This window comes from Macaca fascicularis, chromosome 5 (assembly GCF_037993035.2).
Source record: "Macaca fascicularis isolate 582-1 chromosome 5, T2T-MFA8v1.1".
In the NCBI taxonomy this organism is placed as follows: domain Eukaryota; kingdom Metazoa; phylum Chordata; class Mammalia; order Primates; family Cercopithecidae; genus Macaca; species Macaca fascicularis.
In genome coordinates, this window is record NC_088379.1 from 60,082,245 (window position 1) to 60,100,656 (window position 18,412).

General features: G+C 35.1%; 1 long non-coding RNA gene across 2 annotated transcripts; it reads right to left on the bottom strand.

The window, feature by feature from the left end:
- Positions 1-372: 372 nt before the first annotated feature.
- Positions 373-18,228, bottom strand: LOC135970929 (uncharacterized). 2 transcript variants are annotated; one of them, XR_012435318.1, is made up of 3 exons: positions 17,701-18,228; positions 12,990-13,161; positions 373-587 (listed from the first exon to the last, which is right to left on the bottom strand). It is a non-coding gene; the product is annotated as an uncharacterized lncRNA (long non-coding RNA). The 2 variants fall into 2 exon arrangements; XR_010586854.1 differs by lacking the exon at positions 373-587 and adding an exon at positions 5,121-8,454.
- Between the last annotated feature and the right edge of the window lie 184 nt (positions 18,229-18,412).

The following is an 18,412-nucleotide window of genomic DNA, read 5'->3' on the forward strand; positions in this document are numbered from 1 at the left end:
AGCTTTAATTGACATGATTTAAAAAGGACTTACTTTTAATAATCATATCTGAAAATATACAGTAAGAATAGTAAACACTACTATTGCTTTTTATGATAATTCCATTTACTCATAAACATTTAAATATTTAATAATTTAATGCAAAATGATTTGTTAAGCCCCAAATTGGTGCCTATTTGTGAAAAGAGTATCAAAACAAAAAAGAGAGAGAATTAAATTATCTCTAGTCAATGTTGCAAAAGTATTTGATAAGATACAACTTTCATTAGAAATTTCACAATTCCTGCTAAAAGTATGATTGGACACATACTCTATTATCCTGAAAAAAAAATAAGAGAAAAACAAAGGAAGGGCATATCTACACCACTGGATGTTTATTGCTTTTAAGAAACACCACAGAAGATATGGCTTGGTGAGAAAGCCAAATAGACTTGTGAATTTAACATCAGAACTAGACAATCATATCCAGCAAAGGTTTAATAATGCTGGACAAGAAGGTTCTGGTCCACATCAAGTAGGAAAGCTGGAAGGACACCCAGGTAAGAGTTTTGGCAAAGAGAAGAATTCATTCTCCCAGTATCTTGATCCTAAAAGGGAAGAAAACAGAGGTGTGTTGAACATGTCTGATTTATTCTTACTAAACAAAGTAAGTCCTTTGAGTAGAATAGAGGCAAGGGTGCACCCTACTCAGAGGTAGAGAAGTATTTTTCCTTTCACATGAGTTGTGATCTTATTTTGAAAATATTACCTTCAGCCCAAGCCAGCATCATGCCTAATAGCAGAACATTTAGTCTCATTAAAGGGATGGATAAGTTAAAGAATGCTTATAGCCATTTATATTAAGACCTTGTCCTAAGTACTACCAATTTATTCAGAGAAAGAAGGAAACAAAAGGATATAAAAACATAGGAGCAAAAAAATTGGTATGAGTTGCAGATGCCATGATTACACAAACAGAAACTCAATTAATCAAGTTTAACTTAATGTGATGCAATTGAAAAGTTCAGCCTCTTGATTGTTATGGAGTTAATATACAGACATCAAGAGCTTTCCCATAAAAAAGCAACAGCATGCAATCCCCTTCCTGAGTCCGAGTGATCTCACTGTTCATTTCCCACCTATGAGTGAGAACATGCGGTGTTTGGTTTTCTGTTCTTGTGATAGTTTGCTAAGAATGATGGATTCCAGCTGCATCCAAGTCCCTACAAAGGACTCAAACTCATCCTTTTTTATGGCTGCATAGTATTCCATGGTGTATATGTGCCACATTTTCTTAATCCAATCTGTCACTGATGGACATTTGGGTTGATTCCAAGTCTTTGCTATTGTGAATAGTGCTGCAATAAACATACGTGTGCATGTGTCTTTATAGCAGCATAATTTATAATCCTTTGGGTATATACCCAGTAATGGGATGGCTGGGTCATATGGTACATCTAGTTCTAGATCCTTGAGGAATCGCCATACTGTTTTCCATAATGGTTGAACTAGTTTACAATCCCACCAACAGTGTAAAAGTGTTCCTATTTCTCCACATCCTCTCCAGCACCTGTTGTTTCCTGACTTTTTAATGATTGCCATTCTAACTGGTGTGAGATGGTATCTCATTGTGGTTTTGATTTGCATTTCTCTGATGGCCAGTGATGATGAGCATTTTTTCATGTGTCTGTTGGCTGTATGAATGTCTTCTTTTGAGAAATGTCTGTTCATGTCCTTTGCCCACTTTTTGATGGGGTTGTTTGTTTTTTTCTTGTAAATTTGTTTGAGTTATTTGTAGGTTCTGGATATTAGCCCTTTGTCAGATGAGTAGATTGCAAAAATTTTTTCCCATTCTGTAGGTTGCCTGTTCACTCTGATGGTAGTGTCTTTTGCTGTGCAGAAGCTCTTTAGTTTAATGAGATCCCATTTGTCAATTTTGGCTTTTGCTGCCGTTGCTTTTGGTGTTTTAGACATGAAATCTTTGCCCATGCCTATGTCCTGAATGGTACTCCCTAGGTTTTATACCTGATGTAAATGACGAGTTGATGGGTGCAGTACAGCAACATGGCACAAGTATACATATGTAACAAACCTGCACGTTATGCACATGTACCCTACAACTTAAAGTATAATAATAATAAATAAATTTAAAAAAAAAAAAAAAAGCAACAGCATGTTTAAAACGTAATGGAATGAAAAGTCTCATTTTTAATCATAGCAAACACAGTTGCAACAAAAATTGTCTAGGAATAAACTAAACAGGAAATGGACAAGATTTAATGAGGAAAAGTGTAAAATGCCTTTAAGGTGCATATGTGTCCACACACAGGTACACATACACATCCTTGAATTAAGCAAAAGATGTGTTTGATTCTTAAGTAGACAATATTTGTAAAGATATCAGTTTTTCCTAGATTAATCCACAAATAGAGAATTCCAATGAAATACCAATAGGTTCATTTTCTTTGGAATTAGGCAAGTTGATTCTAAGGTTTACATGACAAAACAAACATTAGGGAAGAGCCATAAAATCTTTGAAAATGAAGAGCTACAAGAGAAGGATTAGCAACACAGATACTAATGCACATAAAGGCACAGTCGTTCTTTAATTTGTATTATTATTATTTTTTTATTTCAATAGGATTTGGGGGAATGGGTGATGTTTGGTTATATGGATAAGTTTCTTTAGTGATGATTTTTGAGATTTTGGTGCATCCATCACCTAAGCAATGTGCCCTGTACCCAGTGTGTAGTCTTTTATGTTACCCCTCTCTCTCTCTTTTCCCCTGAGTCCCCAGAATCCATTGTATATTCTTAAGGGCCTAGTAATCTTTAAATTCTGATGGTGGCTGACAAAGAAGCAGAGATATTAGTAGAATAGAATAGAGAGTTCGGAGCCAAATTCAAATGACATTAAACACATACTAGAGGAGGTATTTAAAACCATTGAGGGAAAGGGTTAAGCAAATAAATGAAGTTGAAACATATGGTAAACCATCTGAGGATAGATGCAAGCTAAATCGTGTATCTCTCCTTATACCAAAATAAATTCCAGATGGATCAAATATCTAAATTTGAAAAGAAAAAGAAATGAGTTTTGAAAGGGGGAAGTATTATGAAAGCAAAACACAAACTCCAGATGCCATAAAGAAAAAAATTAATAAATTAACTATACTAATAATATTTTTATAAGGAAAACTGAAATGAAATAAAAATTCAAATAGAAAGAACACAATGAATATTTACAATCTATTGAGCAGAAAATGCTTATTTTCTTGTTGTGTGAATATTTCTTACAAATACATGACAAAAAGGATCTGACTAATAGTCTTTCTTACTTTGTCATCTTTTCTTCCTTGGACTCCCTGGCCCATAGAGTTGGGCATAGTTGTGAGTAAATGTGTGTTTCAGTAGGGGTTGGTGATGGTGGTAGTGGTGGTCATGGTGAGAGGTGGGAGGACAATTCTTTTTAGCAGTGACAGACAATAAATTAGGCTCAAGAAAGGAGAAAAATTTCCATTGAAAATGGTGAGTTGTAGAAGGAGATTTAGCTGTATTAAAGTAACGTATTTCTGTTGGCACTAAAAATAAAATTCACAAGATGCATCTGTCCAGATCAAGATTACAGCACCTGATAATCCAGTGAAAGGATAGCAGAGCTGGCAAGGAGCAGCAGTCAAGATGTCTTAGAAGGCCTGATGAATTACTGTGTCATGGGGAATAAATGCACCTCACTGAGAAATACACAGAGGGTATCTTTCTAAAAATTTTATTTTTCAGCACCCCACAGAGCTTGGGATTAACCAGGGTGGGGCTAGCCCTGCTAACTGAAGCATAAGCAGCAGAGGTAATTTAAGATAAAAATGAGGATTCCTGGCTTCATGCCTTGGCTCTGTCACTTACTAGTTTTATCATCTTTGGCAAGTCATTTACATTTGATTTGACTCAAAAGCTTCCTCAATGAAATGAAGTTAAATGTGAAACAATTGAAAGTTTGGCAGCTTATGTAGATGAAGAGGAACAGATAACCCTAACTTAAGGGGTGTGGGAAGCTGTCGTTGATGACACGCAAACTAAAGTCACTCTTCAGACCTTAGATCCTTTAAATGTTAGGTCATGTGAAGGGTAAGGAGGCAGAGTAAAGGGAATTGATCTGTACAGAGGGCACAGTATGAACAAAAGCTTTAAGCCAAGAAATTGAACAGTATTTTCAGAAACACTATAAATAATTTGCTATGACTCGTAGGGCATAAATCAGTAGAAGACATTTGCTTTTTTAATATTCTCAACAAACCTCAAATAAAGTGATATTAATGTTAACATTTTACAGGAGAAAACAGATTCAGAACTGTTATTTGCCTGAAAACACATAACTTGTAAATGCTAGATCTAGGGTCTGTCTTCTCCAAACCCTGTTTTAACTTTTAATTTTTAGCACTTCTCCACATTGTCACATTAAGATGGATGGGTGGAGAGCAATAAAAATTATCCAGTTTTCTCAATGTGTCCAGCAGGTTATATTTTGGAAAAAACACTTTGATCCTGAAGAAAAAAGAAATCAAAGAAAAAATGTAAAATGTATGAATCATTAGATACATAAGATTCGAACCACAAACATACGGAAGCAAAAAATTACTAAGAAAATTATTTGATAAATAAACACATCATTAATCCTGATGTTTTTACTAGTAGTTCATTGCATCTCTTAGAAACCATATGACATTTAGTCATAACTAACATAAGCCAAAGTTAGTGTCCTTTATGCTTCATCACGGAGTTGCATTAAAAAACCACAGCAATTTCATATTGTTTTACAACTAATTCATCCAAAGCAGTTCCATTTTAGAGAAACTACATTATTTCCAGAGACTTGACTCAAGTTTGATCTTTTCTTTAATTGTCCTTCTAGAACATGCTTATTCATTCTCAGGTCTTTATCTTTTGGATCTTGTACTTTCAATACATTGCAGCTGACCATGAACGTTTTATTTTTCTGCTCTGCTTAAAGTCTATTTGGCTTCTTGAACACGGGGGTTTCATCTATCCTACAAAATTCTCAATCATTATCCTTTCAAATATTACTTTTTACCTATTCTCCCTCTCCTTGTGGTCTGGAATTTCTTTCAGAAATAAGTTAGATATTCTCATACTATTTTTCAAGTTTCTTAACCTCCTATTATATAATATAGTCTATATTTTTATCTCTGCTGCATAGTAATTTCCTCAGATCTTCCAAAATAATTTTCTCTTTAGATGAATCAACTATACTGCTTAAGCCACCCTATGAAATTTCACATTGTATCATTGTGTTCCTATTTCTAGAAGCTCCTTTGTTTTTTTCAAATTTGCTATTCTTTTTTTTTTCTATTATCTGTTTGAGATTTCCCCCATACGCTTCTCAAATCTGTTTGATTTCCTAGTATCTTATTTTATTCTTATATTTCAAGTCCTTCTTTGATGTCTAACAATTTGAAACATTTCTGTAATGGTCTCCTTTGTTGATTTTAACACTTTCAGTTTAGGAGTGCTGTTTATTCCAAGTTTTAACCCCTGTTTAGGGTGGATGGTTTCTCTAGAGTTTTATGAATTTGGACTATTAACCCATTTTCAGTGTGGCTTTATCTTTCAGGCTTCTGTGTGGTGCCTATTGAAAATATGTCTGATTAGTGCAGTTTTAGTTTCATTTTTGCCAGGTATTGATCTGGGCCTCCTTCTATGGTACCAAGGGGTTCCAAGCTGAAACAGGTGTTATAACAGAATCCCAAACTATTTCTCAAGAAATCGTTTTTTATTCAACCTGTTGTTCATGTTAAGGGCAAACATGCCTACTTATTGTAAATCAGTGTTTTTGGTAGATTTATTTCTATTGAGGATTCTGACTTTATACAAAGACCTTTGTTACCACTCTCTGTCTTACAAGGATCCACAGCCATGTCTTCCGTTCTAATGTGAGATCAAAATGTCAACATCTAGGTTACTGATGGAGCAACCACCTTCTTACTCTACACAATCCATGGCACCAACCTGTTAAATTTCTTGCCCTATTTTCTGATTCCTCTTTTTTGAGGTCCTGGGGGTTTTTACTACTTTCTAGAGAGCTAAGCTATTCATTTAAAAGAATTGTTTCCATAGCCAGTATTTTAGTTGACTTGTAGTTCAAGGGTTTTCAGGTTATTTTATCACTCCCCCTGTGCCCCTGAAAAAATATCCTCTGAAACCAAAAGTACCTACAATTATTTACTCTTCCCTCATATTTAAGAAGAATGCCCTCTGAGTGGTAGGGAGGTCCCACTGAGGTGTCTGTTAGTCTGGGAATCACCTGCCTCACCCTGGGAGGACCTCTGGCAGCCATGTCTCTATGGTGTGTTTCTAATTTCCTGCCCACAGAGGGGTAGACCATGAGTGGGTGCATGACTCAATCTGCGCTAACTAGATCCTTTTCCTTGGAAATTTGGAATTTTATATGCTAAAGTACTTAGTCTTGGACTTGTTGTCCGGAGAAGTTTCTTTGTCTGTTTTTTCACAGAGCTCAATCTCAGAGGTACTTGTTAGTATATAGCTTAAGAACTATTATCATTTTTGCTATGATCTATAGCAGTAAAACTTGGCACCTGCTTCAAATAATTTAGTGGCTTGGTGCATGTGTAGTTATGGATAGTGCAATGTGAACAGGTACCATAAAACTTGCTTTTCTAAATACTAATTAAGAAGTGATCTCATAGTTTTAATAAGAAGAACAACACACTGATTTTTCATGTTTATGTTCAAGGCATTTTCAATTTTATTATCTCCTCTTGACCGTTTTGTCAAGGAGGAGATGTTTTTGTTTCATTTTGCCATGTTTTCACATTTACAACTGAGTATAAAGAAGCTCAGATGCTTGCTCAGAATCGTAGAACCCAAACATCTGGACTTTTTGTCTAGTTCTCTTTCAGTATGTACATATCACCACTCTAAAGACCAATAGTTTGTTTCTTCTGAGATGTGTTTTCTTTTCTGTCTGCCCCTGTTTGTTTTTCTCTCTCCCATGTTCAGATACACATATGCAGGGATTGCATGCTTTGGAGGTACTTGCCCAATTAATATAAAAATCTTTTACTTCCCTGGGAACTATTTCTTCATTCTATAGTGATGTACCCCAAGTAGCTTTGTTTGTACCATGTAACCATGGTCTCCTGGCCACAGTTGATTGAACCTGTATGTACACCTGAATTAATATGGCCAATAAGATCTTCTCTCCCAGGAATTGGAAAGTGAACTGTAAAGAAAGCAAGTTCATTTTTGCAGATGAGTTTCCACGGAGACCAGGGAAGCAGTGAGAATGAGAGAGAAAGAAAGAAAGAAAACTCAGCCAGCAGAGAGAAGCAAAGACACAAGACAAGATAAGAGAAAGCCCTAAGGGTTCCGGTGCATATAAATATTCCCTTTATGAAGCATTGACTCCATGACAGAATACCACCCATCTGATAACACATTCTTCAGAAGTGGTTAAAAAGAGATGTTTATTCACTTAATATTCTATGGTATTACATATGCAGAAATTCTACCAGAAAGAAGCGAAATAATTAGGACTTCGCTTAGGTCTAGGTTCTCCACCTCATCCTTCTGAACTAGCATCCTTGTGATCTTCCCTGGGTCCAGATGGTCTTTACTTTTCCCACCTTCCTCCTCTCACATATGGCTTTACAGTTCCCTAGGTTGGGTCATTCCTTCTCTTGACTAATTTTATCTATTAGATTTGTTTTACCTGAAAGTAAATTCTTAAAATTTAAGACAATTCTATTATACAACTGCATTATGTCTCATAATCATCCTAAATGTATTTTTATTTGAGATGTCATAATGAATGAAATATTCTTCTTTAAAAAGGTGTTTTAGTTTTGGACACTGGAGATAAAGCAAATAAAGCAACCCAACTTGATAGTGAGATCCAAGTCCGTGGATGCCTACAATGGGGTGGAGGTTAAGGCCTTTGGAACATAAAAGGTTGAACCATCAAGAGATCAGAGTGTGCATTAGTTAACAGAAAAGCACACTGGTGTCATTAAGGATGATATTTTAAAAATTGAGTAGAGAAAAAAGAAACAGCAGTCAACTGCTATTGTCCACTAGGAAGTTAAAGGGACTAAAGAGTGGTAGGGGACAGAATTGAGGAGATGAAATCTAGTAAAATATATTAAGCCTATAGGGAAATCTCTCACCTACTATATGAGGTTTGGGGATTTTCTTTCCTATGTGGAAATTTCATCACATTGTCTATCATTATTCCTCTAACAAAGAGCCAAACACCTGCCTGAAAACAATGTTTTAGTCCTCAGAAAGAGTAAGGAAAACAGTTCATTCTAGTTCTATATTTTCATAAAAGTAGTGCCCCTTCAATGAAAATTCTGGAGGATGTCCATGCTCATGATGACACCATGGTCTCTTGTTACCCATAAGATGTGATGTTCCTTGTGTGGACATCAGTTAGGAGACCTACAATACAAGCAGAGTGACATGTAACTACACAGACACACAGGATTAGCCGCATGTGGTGTGTTTCTAAGAAAGGCATCTGAAAAAAACAACAACAAAGAATAAAGAAATAAAGAAATAAGAATAAAGAAAAAAAACCTATTCATTTAGTAGGTCAAAAATTAGTAGCCATAATTAAACACTCTACATGTGTTATCTCTACTTCTCTCACAATAGAACAAAATAAAAACAAATGAAAGCATGTAAATCCCCAGTGTTAAGGGAATTCTCCAGAATGATGTAACTTATAGTTGGTAGATCTGGAATGTTAAGCCACAGCTATGGGATTCAAAACCCAAACTCTTCCCAGCACATTACACCTCTCTACCACCAAGGTGACCCTCAGGTGAATCATAAGCTCCAAATACCCTTAATTTGCTTTTCTTTGTGTTTTTTAATTAAAAAAATACAGAATATGTTTTTGGTTTGTTTTCTTGTTTTTTGTTATGAGTGGACACACTTCTATGGCTTAAAAATTCAGAAAATATTCAAGTTTCTTATTTTTAGAAGTTAATCCAAACACACTGGTGTTATTATCTGCCTATCCTAATTATCCCTTCTCCATCCACTGATTTGCAGATTCTACCTGAAGCTTAATTTCTAAAAGTGCGGTGCCAGAAATACCTTTTTTCAAAGAGGAGCAATTTTGTCCTTTGAAACTTCTTTCATCAAATAGGTCTATTGCCCACTTAGCTGGTCTGTATAAAACAGATTATAGCAATTTTATGTAACTTTTGTGTTCCATGGGGTTATTTTAAACACAAGTCAACTTGGATACAATATTAAATAGAAGGTGTTAACTGGTAATAGTTCTAAAATTGGAGAGTGCATTGGACTCACCATGAGGGTGTTTTAAAAAGCAAACTTTTGGGCCCCCCACAGAAACTCTGATTGAGTAGGTCTGAAGTAAAACCTGAGAATTTTCATTTCTATGAAGTTCCCAGGTGGTCTGGGGACTAATCTTTTTGATTCTCTGGAATAGACATATTCTAATCTTATCATTATTTTATTTTAATCTAAAGCAAAGTTTGTATATATTTTAAGTCTATATTTAATTAGAAGAATAAAGAAAGTGAATATGAGAATCCTTGGCATTAATTACACTTGTCCATAATCTCTTGGATAATAGTCATCACCCATTCAGCCTCAGGATCCAAACAAATTATTTTCCCATCTTTCAGTGTGGCTTTGAAAAGAAAAGAATGTTCTGGCTAAATAATAACTATGATTAATTTAACAATGCTTTAAATTTATTCATTAGAATTTTTGAAAGATAAAATGAATATGCTTAGAATGAACACTCAGATTTCTCAAACTAAATTTATCATATTATTAGAGTACAACTTTTAATCATTTCAGTGTGCATTGCTAAATTTTTTACCAACTAAATAATGACATCTTCTTTAGAATCTTTTGAGATATCAACCAGTCAGCACACATTATTTGACTTATGTACATAGTACATAAGTATACTGCTAAGACTCTGGAAAATCTACACAAATGTAATGTCTTCCAGGCTGACAATGGTCAGTCTCTTATCATATATTCTTTATTGTTATATCTCTGATAATGCTTTCAGCTTCATAAATGCTCATTGATCATTGGGCAGGGAGAGGTTCAATATTTTTATTTATATTAATTTTGTAGTTTTCAACTGCAGTTCACAAAACCACAAAGTTCCACCAGCATCTCTAGTACTGGATCATCTTACCACACCCTGAGCGAGAGGTATGTATTCCAGAGTTTAAGAAAATAACATAGCAATATTCCATGATAAAAATCAACAAAAATAATATAATAATGAATCCTTAGCAAATTACCAATAAAAGGATAGCCTAAAACATCATACACAATAGTGAAAACTTGAAAGTAACCCCTTTGAGTGCTGAAACAAGACAGTATACCTACTATCATTGCAGATATCTCAGTAAAGCTAGAAAGATAAACAAAAGGCATAGAGTTGCCAAAAGAGGAAACTAAACTGCCGTTTTTCCCAGATGCTATGACTACTCAAGTAAAAGGTTGGTGGTTACAAAACCAATATAAAATTGTGTGTCCAAACAGTAACAGCTGGAATGTTACATTTTATAAAGATACCCTTTACAATAGCATCAAACAATATAAAGTGGCAAGAAATATGTTTGTTATAATAAAAAGTATGGGAAACCTTTATGAAGAAAATTATGAAACTTTAAAGACATTAAAGAAGGCCTCAATAAAGTCCAAAAAGAGACAAGCCACTCTTGAACAAGATGGAAGAATTTCTCATCCCAGGTGTTAAAATTTATAAAATATTAATAATGAAGACTGTGTACAGTTGTAGCCAAACTGATGAATGGGAAAGAGAAGAGAGGTTTGAATCATCCCTCTGCTTTCAGGAGAGCTCAATGTATGGCAGAAATAGTATTGTGTATCAGTGAGGATATGATGTTTTATTAAATGGTGCTGAAATAATTGATGAATCATATGGAAAAATAAAATTGGATATGTTTCTCACATTATATACAAAATAAATTCCATATGGATTCAGGTCTTAACACAAAGAAAAAAATGTAACAATTCTAGAAGATAATATAGAAGAATATTTTTGTAAACCCTGTAAAAGTAAGATTTTTTTTGAAAATAAGACACTAAAAGTGCTGACCAGAAAACACATACTGCACATTCCTAGGAATGTGAATATAATGAGATATTATACCCATAGTTGTGTTATCTCACATGGCAAAAGATATTTTTGCACATGTAATTAAGATTACTATGAGTTTATTAAATTAATACAAACTGGTTGATTCAAGTGAGCCTAATGTATGTCTTGAGCCCTAAAAGTGGAGAGTTTTCTCTGACAGGTAGCAGAAGAAGTAAGAGAGATTTGAGGGGTGAGACCAACTCAATGCAAGGCAGATTGTTCGTTGCTTATATGAAAGAACTGGAGAGCAGCCTATAGGCACTGTGAATGACCCCAAGCCAACAGCCAGGAAGAATATGAAGAGCTCAGTCCTATACTTCAAAGAACTGAATTCTACCAACAACCTGGATTGGCAGTGGATTCATCCCTAGTGTCTTCAAATGAGACTTTAGCTGACACCTTGATTTTGACTTTATGAAACTCCGAGCAGAGAACCTGGTCAAGCCACCTAGATTGCTAAGCTACAAAACTGTGAAAATCAAAAAGTCGGCTAATTTTAAGCCACTAAATTGTGGTAATTCATTACCTAGCAATGAACAGCTGAAGCAATCTATATAACATAGTTTACAGTAAAAAAAAAAATAATAATAATAATAAAATGCAGAATTGTTTTCCAGAGTCTCTAAGCTGTTTATTTGTAGGCTTATGCCTCAGTTGTCTCCATGGCCATGTGGCCATATGGAGTTTATCATAACTAAGTTTGTAATAGATTTCCCAATGATCAACTAATTATCCATGTATCCTTACTGAGGAATGTGTATCTTTGCTTATGGTACATCTTCACTGACTATAAGGTTAACTCCACTCAGATGAATTCATACCCTGTGTTCAAATTTGAGAACCCTTTTTATTGGGGAAAGTACATAATGTTTTCAGGAATGGAAGCATAAAGACTGGGCAGTTATCTTCCCACATTGTGTGGGAATAACACCTAGAGGTTAGGTCTTCTATACTTTCAACCTAGAATACTTTGTAAGGAAATGCCAGCTTTGAAAACTGCTATCCTAGAGGCTTCCATACTCCACCACATCTTCACTACTTACATGACTTCTTTTCTTCTGCAGAAAGGACCCTCATGTATCAACTGAACATTTTTAATGAATTGGTGAAGAATAAAGTCAGAATGTGTCTGAATACACTGACATCACAACTCTTGATTCTCAGAGGAATCAATTGTGTAAGAAAAATTTAGAAAAATCCTTATTGAGAACAAACATAGCCATGATGCTTACTTCTTTACTTGAAAGTAGAAATCAATACAGCAGGACACACAACTATATTCACAAATTCAGTACTGATAGAAATATTTACGAAGACAGTTACACAAACCTAATTATATACTATTATCCTGATCAACAAACAGTTATTGAGCATCTATTACAAGTATGTATGGTCAGTAAGATAACTTTTCCAATGGCAAAAATCAACTTGATCCTTTCTACCAAAAGTTGTAAACATAAAGATTATATGTGAATTTTATTAATTGAAAGTAGCATTTTCTCTCTGCTTACCATCATTGAAATGAATACTGTAAACCAATTTTCGGTAACGTTCCTGCTATCATCTATAATAAGAAAAGCACAGACTCTTACAGTCAGATATTTCTAGGAAGTTAAACACACATTTGTATTTGACTCAACAAGAAATTCTTTGACGCTCCACAGTCTAAATACTGTATATATCAGCTTAAGTTTCAGTTTCACAGTTTCTACATTTTCCTTAATGTCAAATACAATCTCATTACATCTGGAATCTTTTCTGAGATTTTCTAGTGCCTAGAAGGAAAAGATCAAAGCCACAGTTGGCTTACCAAATGTATCCAGGACAATAACAGCCAGCAGGAGGAGTGCTGGAGGAGTTCTGAGTACCCATGTCTGTCCTTGATCTTGATCCTGGTCTGGATGGTGGAATCAATACTGCAGCCCACTTTTATGTGCTCTCTGCAACCCTGAGAACTTTTTTATTACTCTCCTTGCACTATCCTGGTTAAAGAATAAAAGGTACAGTTTACTGAGTCTCATGTTGTCACTCACAAGCCAGCAAGGAAACAGTTTGTTTTTCAAGTTTTGTTTTAATTGGGGCTTTGGGGGCATGCTAAGATGAACTTGTTAAATAGAGAAGTGAATGTATTATTTTCTGGGGGTGAAACTGCATAATTGTGAATGGATCGATGTTGGTTGCGGTTAATGGTGACTGGTAGAATGGAGTCATGAGAATGTCTAGGCATGTTTGCAAAGAACATGTTTGTACAAAGTAGGGAATTAAGATGCATTTCCTCAGGAAGTATTTGCCGTTGGCTTTTGTATTTGCATAATCCCGTTTAAGGTCTTAATAAAGTCTGTCAAACCTGACCTACACATACAGCTTAATATGTTGCAGAAAAACGGAGTTCAGATTACAACCAAGTTCCTGTCAAGAAATGCAAACTGGCAACATGATCCTCTATCTAGATAATGACATAGTCGCAGTCCAATAGCTTCTTAAGTGGATAAACAACTTCTGCAAAGTCTCAGTACCAAATCAATGTGCAAAAATCACTAGCATTCCCATACAACAACATCAGTCAAGCTGAGAACCAAATCAGGAACAAACTCCCATTCACAGTGGCCAAAAAAGAATAAAATACATGGGAATACAGCTAACTAGGCAGGTGAAAAATTTCTGCAAGGATAACTACTAAACATGGCTCAGAGAAATCGAATATGACACAAACAAATGGACGAACATTCTATGGTCATGTATAGGAACAATCAATAACATTAAAATGTTCATACTGCCCAAAGCAATTTATAGATTCAATGTTATTGCTATTGAACTACCTTTGGCATTCTTCACAGAAGGAAAAAAAAAACTATTTTAAAATTTATATGGAACCAAAAAAGAGCCTGAATTGCCAAGGCAATCCTAAGCCAAAAGATTAAAACTGGAGACATCACACTATCCAACTTGTTATCCATGTTACAAGGCTGCAGAAACCCAAACATTATGGTACTGGTACAAAAACAGACATATAGACCAATGGAACAGAATAGAGAACCCACAAATAAGACCACACACCTACAACTATCTGATTTTTCAGCCAACCTGACAAGAACAAGCAACGGGAAAAGGATTTCGTATTTAATAAATGGTGCTGGGATTACTTGGTAGTCATATGCAGAAGATTAACACTGGACCCCTTCTTTAAACCATATACAAAAATTAACTCAAGATAGATTAAAGACTTAAATGTAAAACCCCAAAATATAAACACCATGGTGAAGACAACCTAGGCAATACCATTCAGGACGTAGACACTGGCAAAGATGTCATGACCAAGATGCTGAAAGCAATTGCACCCAAAGAAAAAATTGACAAATTGGATAGAATTAAACTTAAGAGCTTCTGCACAGTGAAAGAAGCTATCAACAGAGTAAACAGCCTATGGAATGGAAGAATTTTTTTTCAAACTATGCATCCAACAAAACTCTAATATCCACCATCTATAAGGAACTTAGACTAATTTACAAGAAGGAAAAAATCCCATTAAAAATGGGCAGAGGAGATGAACAGACGCTTTTCAAAAGAAGACATATATGCAGCCAGCAATCATGAAAAAAGCTCAGCATCACCGATCATTAGAGAAAAGTAAATCAAAACCACAATGAGATACCATCTCACACCAATCGGAATGACTATTATTGAAAAGTAAAAAAGAAACAGATGCTGGCAATGTTATGGAGAAAAAGGAATGCTTAAGCACTGTTGATGGGAGTTTAAATTTGTTCAACCATTGTGGAAGACAGTGCAGCAATTCCTCAAAGCCCTAAAGACCCAGCAATCTCATTACAGGGTATATACCAGAAAGAATATAAATCTTTCTATTATAAAGGCAGCCACATGTGTATTTGCTGCAGCACTATTTACAATAGCAAAGACATGGAATCAACCTAAATGCCCATCAAAGATAGACTGGATAAAGAAAATGTGGTATATAAACACCATGGAATACTAGGCAGCCATGAAAAAGAATGAGATCATGTCCTTTGCAGGGACGTCGATGGAGCTGGAGGCCATTATCCTCAGCAAACTAACACTGAAACCGAAAATCAAATACTGCATGTTCTCACTTAAAAGTGGAGTTAAATGATAAGAACTTACGGATACCCAGAGGGGAACAAGACACACTGGGTGCTATTGGAGGGTGGAGGGTGGGAGGAGGGAGAGGATCAGGAAAATTAACTAATAGGTACTAGACTTAATACCTGGGTGATAAAATAATCTGTAGGCCAAAGCCCCGTGACAAAAGTTTAGCTGTGTACCCTTGAACTTAAAGTAAAAATAAAAAAAAAAATCATTCAAAGCAAAACAAAACGAATGACAACAAAGAACTCTGAACTTTGCCTTTCAATGATCATTTCTGGAAATGCTCTCTACATGGTACTCTGGGGTCATCGAAGGGCTTGCCTCTGTTTTTTTTTTCTTCTCACAGAGATTACTGTCCCATTATTCCTATTGTCAAATGTCCATCGCTTCATGTATTTTGTGTTTTAATTATTTAAAGTAGAAAGATAATCTGGTCTGTTATTTTTTTCATGGCATTAAAGAAAAAGAATAAATTATAATTTTAAAAAGAACTGCAAACAACACTTTACCTATTGTTTGAAGGTAGCAGTTTCCATTGGCTTCAAGGTTAATTAACTAATAGTGAACTATGAGATTTAATTTTATTTCTTAAGCAGTTTTATAAGTGACTTTGATTATATCATAGTGACCACATATTTTTGCATTAACAAATCAAAGAGCAAAACATTTGTATTAGTTTCCTAGGGCTATCATAACAAAGTACCACAAACTGGGTTGCTTAAACAACAGAAATGTTTTCATATTTCAATTCTGGACTCTGGAATTCCAAAATACAGGTTTAATGGGGTTGTTTCTTTCTCAGGACTGTGAGAGAAGGAGTTGTTCCAGGCACTTTACATGCTCAGTGGGTGTTCATCTTTATGTTTACATGGTGTTCTCTTTGTATGCATGTCTATCTCAAAATTTCCCCTTTTTATTAGGGCACCAGTCACGCCGAATTAAGGGTTCACTCCAATTACCTCACTTTAACTGTATTACCTCACTTTAACTGGATTACCTCTTTAAGAACCCTACTTCCAAATAAGGTCACATTCTGAAGTACTGGGGATTAGGACATCAATATAGAAATTTGAGGAGGACATAACTCAACCTATAACAACATTTAACTGAAGAACTAGTGGTTACTGAAATGTTGATACAGTTTAAAGCTAAAACTAGCCTAAATAGTAAGTTATTTTCTTTTACTAATTATAATTGAGCATTTATTATTTGCCAGGGCCTTTGCTTGATGCTAGGCATTTGAAGATAATAAAAGTTGAATTTCTGCTCTTGAGTGGTTCACAGTCTGTTTTGAGAGACAGACGAGCAAACAGATTAAACTAGAAGGTAGTCTGTGTTGTCGGTTGTATATCTGAGCCATGGTGGAAGCAGAGGGGAGGGAGGACTTCCCCAGGGCAGTCAGGAAAGACTTGACAGGGAAGGTAACATTGAACTGGTGAAAAGACAAAAAGAAAATCATCTTTTTTTTTTTTTTTTTGAAGGCTGATATGCATTTGAGACAGAGAAATACTCAAAGAGGCACAAACAAGATATGGGCATGTGAAGGAAGGAGAAAAAAACTATTTCAGTCTTTAAATGAGATGTTTCAACAACCTGACAACATTCTATTGGCTGATCACATCTTGTCCTTTGTACAAATGAAAAGCTGTAAGTAACTTCAAACTGTTATTCAGAAACAACCTTGATTTCTTCAAGTCTCATTTTCCTTCTGTACCAATTAAAGGTAATAAAATGTGCTATCAATCTGTACAGGTGTTATGGTGCTAATAAGAAGCGCATACAGATAAGATAACCAAATATTGAAAGATTCAAAGTAATTTAGTTTTTCATAAAATTTCAAAGACAGGCTTAAGACATCACAATAATTTACTAAGGAGTTTGTTAAAGAGGTGGTAATTTTTCTTATCAAAGATGGTTCTCTCATTCTGCAGCTACTAAAATTTGTGCCAGATCCGCAGCAGAATTTATTACAATTAGACTTATAGTGCTGAGATTGACAACTTGACAACTTCCCTGATTTTATAGACAGTTATTTTGTTAGTTGAATTTTCACTTAGGCCTGAGGCTTATACCAATACACAAGTTACCAAAACATCCAATTTTAACTGTAATCTTATGTTTTATTTTTTAAAATATTTATCTACACTGAAATGCAATGAAATATAATAATAATAATTGTTTATTGTACTCAAATAAACATTTGTGTTAGCATTCCTCTATGAATTTTCATAAGTTATCTGGAAACTTTACAAGGGGTATCTCTATGTCATAAACAGGAAAATCAAATATCAGAACGTAATACAACAGTGAAAGATTAAAAATAGCCTTACATTCTTAGCAGTTCCTCACTTTAAGAGGTAGAATCTGTTTCCCAATCCCTTTGACTCTATGCTCACCGTATGACTTGCTTTGGCCAACAGGATGTGGTAAAAGTGACGCTGGAGATGTTCCAGGCCAACAAAGTAAGAAGTCTAGGAGCTTCTACTCCTGCTCTGTTAAAATGCAGTTCCCACCATCTGAGGATAGCCAAGCTCATGAGGCCCAGGAAATGACAAGTGCAAACAACCAGACATGTGAGTGAGGCAGCTTCACTCAAGTCACCAAGTGTCACTGGTGACTCCAGGAGACACTATCAGAAGAATCACCTGAGCCAAGCTCAGGTTTTTGCATTGCCTAGCCCAAATTGATGGCCATGTGTCAAAATAAAATGGTGACTGTTTAAACCCACTGCATTTTGGGGTGACAATAGATGACTAATGGAGTAATTAAGCCAGTACCATAAATTGACTGAACTCATTTTACACTTTTAATTATTTGGCTACAATATGCACAAATGTTTTCTTTAAACTATCTTAAAGTGGCACATGGCATGAACGGCTATTAGCTATTAATTAGTACCCTGAGAATGGTTCTACAAATTTTAGAAAGCCAACCCTACAGCCAAAATTCAGACTAATTATCTTCTTGAGCAGTCATGAAAATAATCTAGTTTAATAAAAATCACTGTATGTTAGTCATCAGAAAACCAAACTCTGGCCCACTTTTTAATAAAATAATTCCATGGCATATGGTAACTTCTTGGTGGTTTCTGAGCCTTCACAGTTCCAT